The following is a 15,181-nucleotide window of genomic DNA, read 5'->3' on the forward strand; positions in this document are numbered from 1 at the left end:
TTTTTCTTCAAATAATGCATGATTTTACATTCTTCAGTGAGGGATACAAAGCACTTTTTTATTTGGGTAAAAATTATGACAATGAAGAGGGTGTACAAGGAATGAAAAAAAATTCAACCATATTCCTACTCATAAGCGTTAATGTAAATTGATAAATTTTATTTTCCTTAAAATTCGAATTATGTATTTTGTTACGGATATTGCCAACATTTTTTAACAGAACTTTGTTGTAATAAAGAGAATTCAGAATTAGGATTTAACTGAATAACCCTAATGTTACTGTCTAGATCGTGTCTGGACGATTCTATTGCACAGTTGCGATGTGCACCAAACACACGTGTTACGTATTCATTTGCTTGTACGAGGCTGTAGTAGTTTTATTTCTTCACTATTAACATGGTTAAAATTCCACACATCCCTCGCTCTAAAGAACTAAGGTTTGCTTCGAACTAATACTGAAAAAAAAAATCGAGTTATATAGGTGTGATAACTTTTTTATCAATACATCTTGTGGAGAGAGAAAAGAATTTCTGAATGCCGTAGAACTGAATATGACAAGTATTTTTTCTGATATCCCACGTTGTAATAACTGCAATCTGTGACGACCTGCCATATAATTCATCAGGAAAATAATAATTGAAAGAAGAAAGTGAAGAATGGATGTAGAATGACGTCATTATAACACGTGGTTGTGCTTTAGCTCCGCCTCCTGTCCAATCCGATTGGAAAGATGGCCACCTAAGCTGGCAAAAATAGTTGTAACATTTTCTCACCTAAAACAACAAACGTAAATATATTTTAATTATCCTGTTACGTTGATTAGTTGTCCAGGTTATGTGAAATGAGTTGTGGTGCGGTTGTCAGAAAGTGGTAATGAAACTGTATCAGTGTGTGTTAGCGGGTCAGTGTCAAGTGCATCGGATGTTTACAAACAATGACTTCACGCACCGGCTGTTAGTTTCAGGCGACGAAGTGTTTAGTGCGCAATACTTCTCAGTAGAGGTGTATTTTGCTTATTATTGGATTGTGATTAAGCTATTTGTGTCTAGTGTCATTGACGTGTTTATTTACACATCTGTTGATAAGAATAAGTACTGTTAAGGGATGGGGTGGTATGTTACGATTATCGATTTCTTCCCCCATCCATCGTGAAGAAGCTCATAACCTACGTCAGGGGAGAATACGAGTACTCAAACGTGCGTTCAAAACAATGTCACTGCTGTATATCTTCTGATTTCTTCTTGTTGGTGCGGCTACTTACAAGTTTTCTACAGAGACCCGCCTTGGATCTTTTAACAGTAAGTGGAAACTTATTACTTAACCTGTTATCTAATGCAACACATCGCACAAGTGCACGGCTTTAGCCTTGACCTTGAATACATTCAGTGACGTAGGTCACCATAGGTGACAAAACAGTGTTTTCATAATAAAGAAAATATATTTTCTTAACGTAATTCAGCATTGTTTATAAAATAATGAATCTAATTACTTATTTCTAAGTGTTTACAGCATTGTGAAGTTTAAAAGTTTTCTTTAAGGATAGTTTTATGTTTACAAGTCAAATATTTCTTTTACGCTTTTTAAATGATAGTGTATATAAATAACTACAAAATGTCAGAGATGCATCCATTACGGTTTTACCTGAATATAAATAATATTGTATACCTTTTATACAAACATTCTTTTTTATGTAGTACAAGATTTGATTGACTTTTAGAAAATTGTTTTTACGCAGCACAGTCGTTTAGAATACAAGCAAAACATTTCTCATGTTTTAATAACAATAAAAAGGAAATGCAATAATATTTTGTTCATAACGTCATATAATTTTTAATAAGTTTCTCTATTTTGGATTTAATTTCATAAAAGTAATGGAAAGTTAGTTTATAATGATTGGTTCACAATCACAAGATTTTTCCATGGAACGGAATATTTTTGTTTACCTATTGTAGCGTCATATATTAATTATCGGAATATACATATTGCTTGAAGGTATACATACTTTGGAAGTGCATACTTCATATCAGTGATTACCGCTGTTTTTCCTTATTACGATTTTTTCTTTATTACTGGTAAGCTATAAGGTTCCTTAGTGCTAATTTGTAGGTTATATAGCGTTTATATTATGTGTACACTATTATCCTTTTAATAGTGTACTGTTATCACAGTTTAAGTGGGTTATGCATCATTAAACCTTTTATTCTGTAAAAATAATATCGCTTCACATTCATGTACTGTACTTTGTACATTCATGTACTAATTGCTAGTCAAAGAATCATTACATTTTTTTTTTGCCAGCAGTATCTGTCATAAAAAAATAAGTATTTATGTTCACTGATCATTGTTTGCAACTTATCCAACGAACGAAAACACAGTCATGAACTAAAACTGCGGAAATTATTTTGCTGTATAATTTTAAGTTACTCCGTTCAGCGTCATCGCCAGAAAATTTCCTTCCGGATAACGTGAAAATGTGAAATTAAGCGGACGTATTGTTGATCTAAGTGTACGGAAAGAAAAATGTCTTGAAAATTTCTAATTTGGAACAAAAAAAATCGGGATTGTTCAAAATTTTAATTAAGTTTATTTTACTTATAAAAACAAATAAAACTATTTAATATTAGATATTCCAGCTTAAGCTGGAAAAATAAAATTAAAAAAATTAAATGTTGACTTGTTTAAAAAAACAAATCAAAAAATTTAAAGTAATGATTTGTTTTTTAACTTACTGTTTTGAAAAAAAAATTAGTTTTATTATTATCATCAAATTTTTACGTTTTTGGCAGGCCTTATTTTGATTAAATGGATTTCAATAGTCCATTAGAACAGTTTGGACTAACCAAAACAGATGAAAAAAGTAAGATTTTAAAGATTTTGCTATTTTGTATGAATTATTTTTTTTTAGTTTTTCGGATCCAAAATGAATACTATATGATTTTATGTCCTGGGGTCCTACTCCATTTTCCCCTATTCTACACCCAGAATTCAATATATTTCCCGTTATTTCTACGATATACCTTTTATGTATACATTTTAGCGGATTTCCAAAGAATTTGGAAATCGCTCTGCGCCCGGTTGTGTTTATATACATATGTATGTATACGATTTTTTCGTCCGCCATAACCGGACGCAAATCGTAACTGATTTTGACGAACTTGGCAGGATGCTGTAAACCTATTGGAATAGAGCCGTATTGATTTTCAAGCGGATCGGATAACAGGAACTGGAGTTAGAGCCAAAAACTTTTTTTTTGTACATTTTTAGCTTTTTTCGTTCTATTGGGCGTAATTTTTTCCCCAATTTTGATTAACTTGGTAGGATGATGTAAACCTAATAGAAATAGAACCTATTGATTTTCAAGCGAATCGGTTCATAGGAACTGGAGTTAGAGGCAAAATAATGGGTTTTTGGCTACATTTTCAAGGTTAACTAAAACCGGGAAATCCGTTCTTCTGACGCACTTAGTGCGACAGAGAGTTTTCCCTTTCCCAGCATCTCTTTTTTGCATTTTCACCAGATCATTGGAGCATGTTTTAATCAGTCTTTCTCCCCACATGATACGTCCCAGGTAATTAATTATCATTTAAAAATTAATTAATTATTTATTCAAAATTGTTGTGATGGAATTTCTATTTTTGTTTATCGTCTTCATTATTTCTTAATAGTTCATTCTGACTATCTCCAATTTCATTCATGTCCACATTTCAAATGTCTCAAGTCTTTTTTTTTCTTTCTATTACACATCAAACAAAACTTTTCAAGATTTCTTCAAATCTACTGCACAATTATTTGTATTGAATGCGTCCTTAACGATTGCAATTTTTATTTTTATTACGTTTTTAACATGGTACCTAAGTACTTCTGTGTTTATTTGTTCAGTACTAATTTATAGTTCTTTATAATTTTAAGGAAATACATGAAATAATGTTAAAATAAAGATGCAAAATATATAAAATGGTTAAAAATTAAATTACAATTAATAAAAAATATTTGAAGAGAGTATTTGTGTACACAGTTAAATGAGCTGATTAAAATTTAATTTTTATTTTAAATTAATGTTATTTAAAAACTTAGTAATGTCTTTCGCTAAAGGAAAATCTTTTTTTATTAAAAAAAAAATTATAGTGGTTATTTTAAATAGATTGCTTTTGTTTGGTTTGGTGATTTATTAAAAATTGCAATGGAATTATAAAACAGCTCTTTCTTAGGTGAAATGTGTGTTGAGTTACATGAAAACAATTTTATTGTGTAGTTTGATAGGAATGAATATGCTTTTTTGTAAGAATAAGATACTTGATTTTTAGCAAAGTTGCACATTCATAAATATATAAGGTGTACAAATTAACATATTTAATTTATTAAATATCAGTGTACATGATTATATTTATGGGTGCTAAACAATGATCCGACAACCTATTTTTGTAACTTGAAAACTCATTATGACTTTTTGATGGAGTTTAAAAGAGACTATATTATACTTAATACACGAATGGCCTCTACTGTATAAGCATAATAAATTATTAAAAGTATTGTATTTTTATTTTTTTTAAATGCTTTAAAGCAAAACAAATCTGCAACATACAAAAGATATCTACAATGCAAAACATGCATATTAAGTTTATTATTTACTCATTTTCTTTACTAGAGCTGAGATTTTTTTATTCATTTTTGCATTTCCACAGCAGGTGATGACAATAAATTACATGAACATGTCATTTCAAAAGAACATGTCATGAGTGATTGATAGTCAATGGTCCAGCTATTGAAGATAATTGATGAAAATTTGTATACACGTTCTTTCGGTGTTAGTGCACACCGAGAAAGGATTTTTTTTTAAAATCCTAGTTTAAAGGGTTAAAATGGAGTAACAATATTTACTATTTTTTTTTTTTTTAATTTTTCGGCAGCAAATAAGATATTAACTTGATTTTTAGTTATGTAATTTTCATGTGAATATTTAAAAACCAATTTATAGATTTTTTCCGACTATAATAAACGAGATATTCACTCGATTTGGGCTTGCAAATATTCTTCAGTTAAATATATAAAAACTATTTTCGGTTTTTAGGGGTTTTAATATTTTAAGGGGTAAAAAACATAAACTGTTTTTTTACATATTTGCCGTTTTATGCGCCTGGCATTGCATTAAACTTTATGACATATGGAAACATTGTGATGGTAATTTATGTTTGTAATTCTGATCGTGTTTCGCTCGCGAAGCCGTGACGGGAAATCTAAAAATCAATTAGTAGGTCCTGTGTTGACCAAACTGTTGCACCCAAGAAATTGCAATACACTGATGGTTTTTATAAATTGAACAGGCTTTAAATTTTTTTCATCATTATTCTCGTAAGCATGAATTTAATGAACGCAGGGGTTCCAGGAGGCAGAGGCCTTGGTTAGACGAGAAGGGCGAGCGAAGCGAGCCCTGACCGCGCGGGGAATCGCAGTAACCGTATAGCGCGGATGAAGCCGTAACGGGGACTCTAGTTTTATTTTATTGTAGATAGTTACAAATAGGAACAAAACTCGTTTAACTACGGTAAGATAGAAAAAAGTATAGAACTAGCAAATATAGGTGATATTTAAAATCATATTAAAATATGGTGAGTAAATATAGGTTAGTTATTAATTTGTATATTGTTAAACTGTGTTGGAGCAAAACAAAAATTATCTATAGGAATTAACCTACATTTTTTAAAATATGTTGAAGATAGTAATACTATAATTATACTTATTAAATATATAATTAAGTATGTAATTTTAGTTAGTATCAATGCTGGGTAATCTATTTTGGAGATTGTTGTTATCCTAAACATGTATTAGGATTTTTTATTATGTGAGTAAATATTTTTAACACAAGTTATAATTACATCACAAACTACAGTTATTTTGTATTTCTTTAAATTTATTAAAAAAAAATCAATAGAAAAAAAAGTAGTTAGAGTCCATGTTTTTCTTCTGATAGTTTCTCAGTGTCACAGATATATGGTGAGATAAAAAAACAGAATAACAAGAAATAGACATCAGAATTATGCTTGCCATTTAGATATTAATAAAATTTATACTACTTAGTTAAAATAATTTTTAACTAATTATTAAATAAATTAAAATATATTTGAAAATAGCGTTTAATAAAGTTATAGAGTAATGTTAACATATGTTGTAGGAATTATAAATTAAATTGCTGTAGATTCTTTAAAAAGGATAGTAGAAATTGGTCTGAGAAAAGCTAAAAAATATAATTTTTACATTAGATATTTATTTTACTTTTTTCTACAATATTTATACAATCTAGAAAAACGTTAAGTATTGAATTTGAGATATATCATTGAGAATACAGGCTGGGCAAAAGGAATGAAAGAGGGAACCGACTTATAGAGGTTTGCATGAAGTATAATTTAGTAATTGCCAATACCCAGTTTAAAAATCATAATAGAAGAATATACACATGGAAAAAGCCAGATGATACTGCAAGATATCAGATCGATTATATCGTGGTTAAGCAAAGATTTAGAAATCAACTCGTCGACTACAAAGCTTACCTGGCAGCAGACATTGATAGCGACCATAATTTAGTGATAATGAAATGTAGATTGGTGTTTAAAAACTTGAAGTAAAGGTGTCAGATGAATCGGTGGAATTTACAGAAGCTTGAGGAATAGGAGGTAAAGAAGATTTTTGAGGAGGACATCGCAAGAGGACTGAGGGAAAAAGATAAGGTAGAAAGTGTAGAAGAAGAATGGGAGAATGTTAAAAAGCAAATTCTTAAATCAGCAGAAGGGAACTTTCTTTCTTTTTCGTGTTTAGCCTCCGGTAACTACCGTTTAGATAATACTTCAGAGGATGAATGAGGATGATATGTATGAAGTGTAGTCTTGTACATTCTCTGTTCGACCATACCTGAGATGTGTGGTTAATTAAAACCCAACCACCAAAGAACACCGGTATTCACGATCTAGTATTCAAGTCCGTGTAAAAATAGCTGGCTTTATTAGGACTTGAATGCTGGAACTCTCGACTTCCAAATCAGCTGATTTGGGAAGACGCGTTCACCACTAGACCAACCCGGTGGGTTAGCAGAAGGGAACTTAGGTGGAACAAAGAGAACTTGTAGAAAACCTTGGATTTCATACAATATATTGCAGCTTATGGATGAATGTAGATAATATAAGAATGCTAGTGATGAAGAAAGTAAAAGGAACTACTAACATTTAAGAAATACTATAAACAGGAAGTGCAAACTAGTGAAAGAAGAGTGGATTAAAGAAAAGTGTTCAGAAGTGGAAAGAGAAATGAACGTTCAAATACAGGAAAATTAAGGAACATTTTGGGGTACTAAAATTGAAATTTAATAATGTGTTAAATAAAGGTGGTACACTGATTTATAATACAAAAGGTGAATTGATAGGTGGGTGGAATATATGGAAGAGTTATATGGAGGAAATGAATTAGAAAATGGTGTTATAGAGGAAGAAGAGGATGAAAGGGGAGAAACAATACTGAGATCTGAATTTAAGAGAGCATTAAAAGAATTGATTGGCAGAAAGGCTCCTGGAATAGACGGAATACCTGTAGAATTAATGTACAGTGCAGGTGAGTAAGCGATTGATAGATTATACAAACTGGTGTATAATATTTATGAAAAAGGGGAAGTTTCGTCTGACTTCAAAAAGTGTGTTATAGTCATGATACCAAAGAAAGCAGGAGCAGATAAATGTGAAGAATACAGAACAATTAGTTTAACTAGTCATGCATAAAAAATCTTCAGTAGAATTCTATACAGAAGAATTGAAAGGAGAGTGGAAGAAGTGGTTTCAGGAAAAGTATAGGGACAAGGGAAGCAATTTTAGGCCTCAGATTACTAGTAGAAGGTAGATTAAAGAAAAACAAACCAACATACTTGGCGTTTATAGACCTAGAAAAGGCATTCGATAACGTAGACTGGAATAAAATGTTCAGCATTTAAAAAAAATTAGGGTTCAAATTCAGAGATAGAAGAACAATTGCTAACATGTACAGGATCCAAACAGACAACAGTAATAATTGAAGAATATAAAAAAGAAGCCGTAATAAGAAAGGGAGTCCAACAAGGATGTTCTCTATCCCTGTTACTTTTTAATCTTTACATAGAACTAGCAGTTGATGATGTTAAAGAACAATTTAGATCTGGACTAACAGTACAAGGTAAAAAGATAAAGATGCTATGATTTGCTGATGATATAGTAATTCTAGCTGAGAGTAAAACGGATTTAGAAGGAACAGTGAACGGCATGGATGAAGTCGTATGCAAGAACTACCGCATGAAAATAAACAAGAACAAAATAAAAGTAATGAAATATGGTAGAAATAATGAAGATGGACACTGAATGTAAAAATAGGAAGAGAAAAGATTATGGAGGTAGAAGAATTTTTGTTTGGAGCATAGCTTTATATGGAAGTGAAACTTGGACGATCGGAGTACCTGAAAAGAAAAGATTAGAAGCTTTTGAAATGTGGTGCTATAGGAAAATGTTAAAAATCAGATGGGTGGATAAAGTGACAAATGAAGAGGTATTGTGGCAAATTGATGAAGAAAGAAGCATTTGGAAAAATATAGTTAAAAGAAGAGACAGACTTATAGACCACATTTTAAGGCATCCTTGAATAGTTGCTTTAATATTGAAGGGATAGGTAGAAGGAAAAAATTGTGCAAGCAGGCAACATTTCGAATATGTTAAACAAATTGCTAGGGATGTAGGATGTAGGGGGTATACTGAAATGAAACGACTGGCACTACATAGGGAATCTTGGAGAGCTGCATCAAACCAGTCAAATGACTGAAGACAAAAAAAAAATCGTAATTTTTGTTGTTGTTGTCTAAAACATGAATCTGAGAAGAATTCTAACTTTAATTTGTAATGTAATGAGGAAATGATAATAATTTTAATAGATTAGTGCCATTTTGAGTGGAGGCTCTAGACAATACACTAGTTTTTCTGACAGTATACATATTATTACGAAGTTATTGTTACAAATGTAATTTTAAGGCGATAAACCCAAGATTTGATGAAAGTAAAATATAGTTTCTGTTGAAACATTTGGAACAGGTAATGTTTGCTGCGGGTAGTAACTAATCAAAATCATCATTTTGACTGTCGCATTAGACTTGTTTTAAATATAATCTGGTCAGATATTTCAAGGAAGATTTATCATTTTTAGCAAAACCATTTTTTAAAGTGTCTGAAGACAGCATTTTAAATCTTAATTTTAAAATTATGATGAAATACGTATGAATAATTTTCACTTGAAACAAGTGTGCTTACCTTAGCTTCATGGCAATGATAACTTTATAAAGAAAATAAATCTTGTCAAATAAAAAACAAATATTTTTATGTATAATTTATTTGATTTCATCTAGGAAATTTATTGAAGAACTTGTGTACAAAATCAATTTGTTTTTTGTTAAGTTTGGATTTTATTTTACTATGTTTTTCTCGTTGATGTACGAGGTATGTTTTGAAAGTAAGATCCCTTTTGAAATAAACAAAACTGAATAAATATGAACAAACTCAATTACTTATGCCTTAAAACTACACTATATGCACTAAATTCAACAGTAACATCCTTTTTGTTCCAAAAAACCAGTACCCACATAAGCTTCTTTACTTAATGTTACTTATCACCATCGCATTTTCTTTTATTTTCCTAATGTGTACGTTGCAATCTGTTAATCTGTTCAACTAGTGATCAATAAGCAAGCCCCTCCCCCAATGGAGATTAGGATATGTATGACATGTAAATGAGGTGTAGTCTTGTACAGACTCAGGCCAACCACTCCTAAGGATGTGGTTAATTGAACTCCAACCACAGAAGTACATCGGTGCCCACTCCAGTGTTCAAATCTGTGTAATAGGAACTAACTTTTACTAGGATTTAAATATCAGAACTTTCGATTTCAAAAATAAGCTGTTAGACAACTTGTTCTCGATAACACGGATGAGTTAACCAATAGATCAGCTCGGTGTGCTCCATGTATTGACTGCTGCTTTGTCTCAACGTTGAATAAGAATTCCAGCTTTCATTTACGGTAACAATGCAGTCTATCAAACAAATTCATCACCTTCATTTTATGTCGCAAAAATTCATCCACTCTAGCACACATTTTTCTTGTGATGTGTCTGTTAAGATTTTCGGCACCTATCCTGCACACAATACTTTACAGCCCAATTTTTCAGTCATAACTTAAATAAATCAAAGATCATGAGACGTCAAAGACAATTTTGGCACAATGAAGCGTCGGTTTTTTGAATTTTTTCGTCAACTTTCTCAATTACATCACCTACGGCAGGTGGCTTGCTACTTTCTTCATCATGAATGTTTGCCTTATTCGAAATGAGCAGCACCACCATCTTACTTTAGCGTTACTCATAATTTTAGTGCTCGTATTTCTGAAGTACTTTTTGTACTTCACAATCGGCAGAATCATGAATTGTAGCACTCATTGCAAATGGATGAATACAATCAACAACAAAATTACTAAACTTGTTGCTAACAGAAGATTACTGGATTAAATAACTGAGCTACAAAAACGCCATCAGTTTAGATTGCATATAAAGATGCAAATTCAAATAGGTCTTACATTAAAAACATGTCTCGTATGTGTACTAATGAATTGCTGGTGTTAGTGCAAAATTTTTGTTTTGGCCTGAAATTTTAAATACATATATCAATCTTTATCTTTCTTCACAGATTTCATCTTTATCCATCCATTACCAAATTAAGTATTTTTGTATGATTTAATAAAATTGTTATTTAAAGGTGGATTTGTTTTACCAATGTAAATATACTAACACAGACCAAACGTTTTATTTTTTATCAGTGTTTATATATTTGATTTTAAATAACTGCAGCACAGTAATCTCACTATTTTATTTCTTATCAATATCAAAGTGTACAGATTGGTACACTTTCTCAAATGTGAAAAAATAATTAGTTTACATAATAGATATGCATGTGGGTATGAGTGTGAAAGACTTACGGCCTGCTAATTCTAATTTTCTTATTTCCTGTTGCTAAAAATTGAGATTTTATTTGCAAGGGGTCTTTAGATTGTAAATTAAGTAAGCAAAGATTATTTTAATTAACAACTATAAAGATTTAGATAAAATATGGTTTGAAATGGAACTAAAGGGCTAAATACTTGAAACCAGACAGATATTTTAACGTAGTTTGTAATCACTATAAAGGGATTATTTGGAACAGAATGATTTTTTTAGTCACTCTTATTGGAGAACACAGTTTTTGCAAATTAATAAGTTGGTAAGGCTTCACTGACTCACTCGTCGCTAATATCTTATCTTACAATTTTTAAAAAGCTGAAATTTCAAATAATTAATCAATAAGGATATTTACAATATTGAAGCAAAAATTATTTTGACTATCAACCCTAACCTCATCGGGTTAAATTAAATAGGGACTGAAAAGGAACACAGGACTAGTAGAACTGGAAATTTGAAAACTGAAAATCTGAAAGGGGTGCATACCAGTCTATGTAGAAGCTTAATGATACTAATTCATTATTCATTATCTTGCTACAATTACGGTTGTACTCTAAAATTTATTCAGAATATTTATTCTACTAATGGTTTAAGTAAAGTGTAAGTTAAGGAATTTCTTTTAAAGCCAGACCTAAGATGGTTAAATGGAATTAAATTTGCAATTGTTACTCCGTGTATTTACCTGATGCGGTAAATTTGAAATTCACTGCAGATGATCCAACATGTTATGAAATACATATCAGGTTTTCTGTTAATCATCCTTTAAAGATGATTAACAATATCCAAAAAAAATTGGGATTCCCTTTTAACTACTACTAAGGGATTTTGTTAATCCTTATCCAAGAGGACCAGATGCTTGTTGTTGAAATATTCAATAATTTTGACTTCTTCGGACTAATCACTATATTAAGGGATTAAAACCATGAAAATAACTAAAATTGTCTTAGTTTGATAAGAATCCAGATTTAGGTACATGTGAAAAAAATTAAAGTTAGTTTAAAGGACTGTAAGATATGCATTTCTTGTAATCCATGTGATGAGTAAAATTTTAATAAGATATTTACAGATCGAAAATGGAGAAGAACTTTTTTTCAAGTTGGAGGTGACAAAGGTTATCTTCAATATAAATAGGTAGACTGAGATTTTAAAAATCTCAGTCTTATATTCTGTTTGTATGATATTAAAAAAAATAGTTCAAGTTTTTCAAGATTGTTGATATGTAAATCATGTATAATAAACTAATTAAAGAAGTAGTATTAACAATTTTAACAATAAATCAAAATAATTATCAAAACATTAATAATAAATCAATTAATAGTATAAAAATCAAGAACCTGATTTAATAGCGACTGAGATGAAATCTGGCAGAAAATTATGTCAATATGTAATATGATAGCATTAAGGAGTACAGAGATATAAAGGACTGAAAAATTGACATGGCCGCCCTTTTGAAATTACTGAACCTGTTTACATTGTAATGTTTTATTTATTAAACAATATTGGTGTAAATATCTGTAACAAATATTATTATGATTTCTCAATCCGATCTTGAGATATAAGTTTTCATAATAAACAAAATGGCAGATAATAGGAAAACAAAGGAGAAATCATCGTTTTTTTCATGGAACATCTTGTTCATTTTGATACATAGAATCCGAAAATGTGTAGCCACGTGACCATTTTAGGTACACACATATATACATATACAGACACACACGATACATAAATGTTGTTGGTTTACTGGATGTGACACATACGGAGGAATAAGGATTCCAATGAACAGTTAACATCAGACTGTGATTTAGAAATATGACAAAAGTATGTGAGATTTAATAAAATTAAATAAAAAATTTTTCAGAACTGCTGGAAGTAAAGGACTAATGAATACATTCACTCTAAAGAAGTAGGATTGCTTAAGAGTGGTTGGTGTTGTACAGTCTTATACAAAACAACTAATCCTAATTACCTGTATTCAAACTATGACAGTAACTTGGATAATTACTTTTTTGACAAAAGCTATTAGTAATTTAAACTGATTTATCATAGAAAAGTAGCAGTGTATAGTTGAAATCAGTTTATAAAGTGATTTCGTTTATAAAGTAAATAAATCACACTTTATAAGTTCACACTTATAAAGTGTGATGAACATAGAACTGTGACAAAGTGTCTCTAAGGCCTCATCAGTTTATAACAGTCTCACTGTTGTCTTCTCATAGCCCATTTTTTTCATATTGATATTTTAATATGTACATGCAAAAAACAGAATATTTGTATTCATTTCATATGAAATGGAAGCTAATCTGATTTATGAAAAACGTTTTTATGATGCATCAGTTATTTTTTTAGTGTTAATATTTTTTTCTTTTTATGGGATATAAATTATTTTTTTTTTGGTTTTGTATTATGACTGAATCAGTTATGAATCAAGAAAAGAAAACTTGCAAAAAACGATAAATGAAAACTTGTTGTAGAAATGTTTATGTATCTTTGAAAAATGACAATTCCAGTTTAAGGAAAGCTATATATGTATCATAAGATCTGTAAATGTAAATGCTTCTCTAGAATTGAACAATTCCATAAGGTAACCCATCAACATTTATAATACTTTTAAATATGTCAGTTCTTGTGGTGAATAAATAATTGAATTCCATCATTATTCATTTTCTGTAAATTGAATTCGATTTAATTTTAAGATAGATTTTTTAAATCAGTAAATGTTTCCAATTAATTTCAAAACATATAAGGAATTTTTTATTGTAAAAATTAAACAGAATTATTATTAATAACATAAGTAATTCTAAAATTTAAAAAAAAATCTGTAAGGAAATGCCATAAGAAAATTAAAAAAATTAAGCATTTTTATATACTTAAAAAAAAATTTTAATAAAATTGTAACTTTATTTGGGATGAGTTGAGCTGTTTAAAATTTATATACTGAATTGTAAACAGTAGCTTAGTCTCTGCCAGTCAATGTTTCAGTAATGGCTATGCTTAGAAGACTAGTTATTATGTCATATTCTGTAACTACAACTTATGCTGACATAACAGTGTTTGTTGATCTATTATCTAGCCATCATTTCTGATGATTCTGAGAATCAATTAAGTGCACATAGTCAGTTAACTGTTATTCATGTATACCACCACCCAGGTATCTTTAAATCCAAATTTAACATAATATTAGTTTTGACATAAAAAGCTGTTGTTATCTTCCCAGTTTGAGAATGAAAATGCATTGCTTTTACTCATTTTTGACATTCGCTGTAAATCAATCTGTGGGAAAGAGTGATGACATTACTTGTACGATATGAAATAAATTCCCTCGTTTTTGGCCCTACTATTTTTATAGTCTTAGAAACGTTTTAAGTCTTGAGCAGTTAATAGTATGAAATTACAATCGTTTACTCACTGGTAAAACTACATTCAATGTCTAAATAAATATTTGAAATCTGAAGAACCCAGAATAAAAATCCTTCTTCCAGGGGAGAGGGTTCATTTTTTGATCTAAAAAAATGAATACATTTAACTGTAAACTGTACCCTCCTCGTGCTTGAAATTCTGTTGGCATCTCAAGTTAGTATACCAGTATTTAATGCTTGAGTGCTTTGCCCGCACGTAGCGTGTATGTAGTTATTTCAAGGAAGACGTGTTGTGTTTACTACTGCTTATTCTACTTATTCTTTACTACTGTTTATTCCCTAAATAATATCCCTTTTCAATTACAGTTAATGTTTGTTACACAGAAATTTTAATTTTAAGCTTGGTTTTTCTATACTGTATTTGTTTTTTTTTTTAATGCAAACAAATAATGACAAGTCTATAATTTATAAATTAGTAGTGGATAAAAATGCTGTTGATAAATTCTCAAAAGAACTAGTACAAAAATTCGTAATTCAGCTAAACCACCAGATAGTAGCGGTGTACGAAAACACTACAGTTTTACGTTAAATTGATAGAATTTTTGTTTTGACCGTGAACAAAATGCAGCGGTAAAGTTATACTACATGAAAAAACACTCGCTCTGTACGTGCGCTAGATTCATAAGAGAATGGGGGATCCCCACTCATAGATCTATCACCACGCGCAGATAATGTCGTCTGCTGTGCTTGGAGGGAAGTAGTAGTGGAAGGGATCACTTGACATTT

At 30.3% G+C, this 15,181-nt stretch overlaps 1 protein-coding gene across 7 annotated transcripts in view; it reads left to right on the top strand.

Moving 5' to 3' along the window:
• Positions 1 to 508: 508 nt before the first annotated feature.
• AGO1 (protein argonaute-1) overlaps positions 509 to 15,181 on the top strand; it is a 208,695-nt gene continuing 194,022 nt past the window's right edge. For all 7 annotated transcript variants that reach the window (XM_075356949.1, XM_075356977.1, XM_075356958.1 and 4 more), the window contains exon 1: positions 509 to 1,298. The gene's annotated coding sequence lies outside the window, so the exon portion shown is untranslated. The remainder of the gene's footprint in view (positions 1,299 to 15,181) is intronic.

Source organism: Lycorma delicatula, chromosome 1, assembly GCF_047948215.1.
Source record: "Lycorma delicatula isolate Av1 chromosome 1, ASM4794821v1, whole genome shotgun sequence".
Lineage (NCBI taxonomy): Eukaryota > Metazoa > Arthropoda > Insecta > Hemiptera > Fulgoridae > Lycorma > Lycorma delicatula.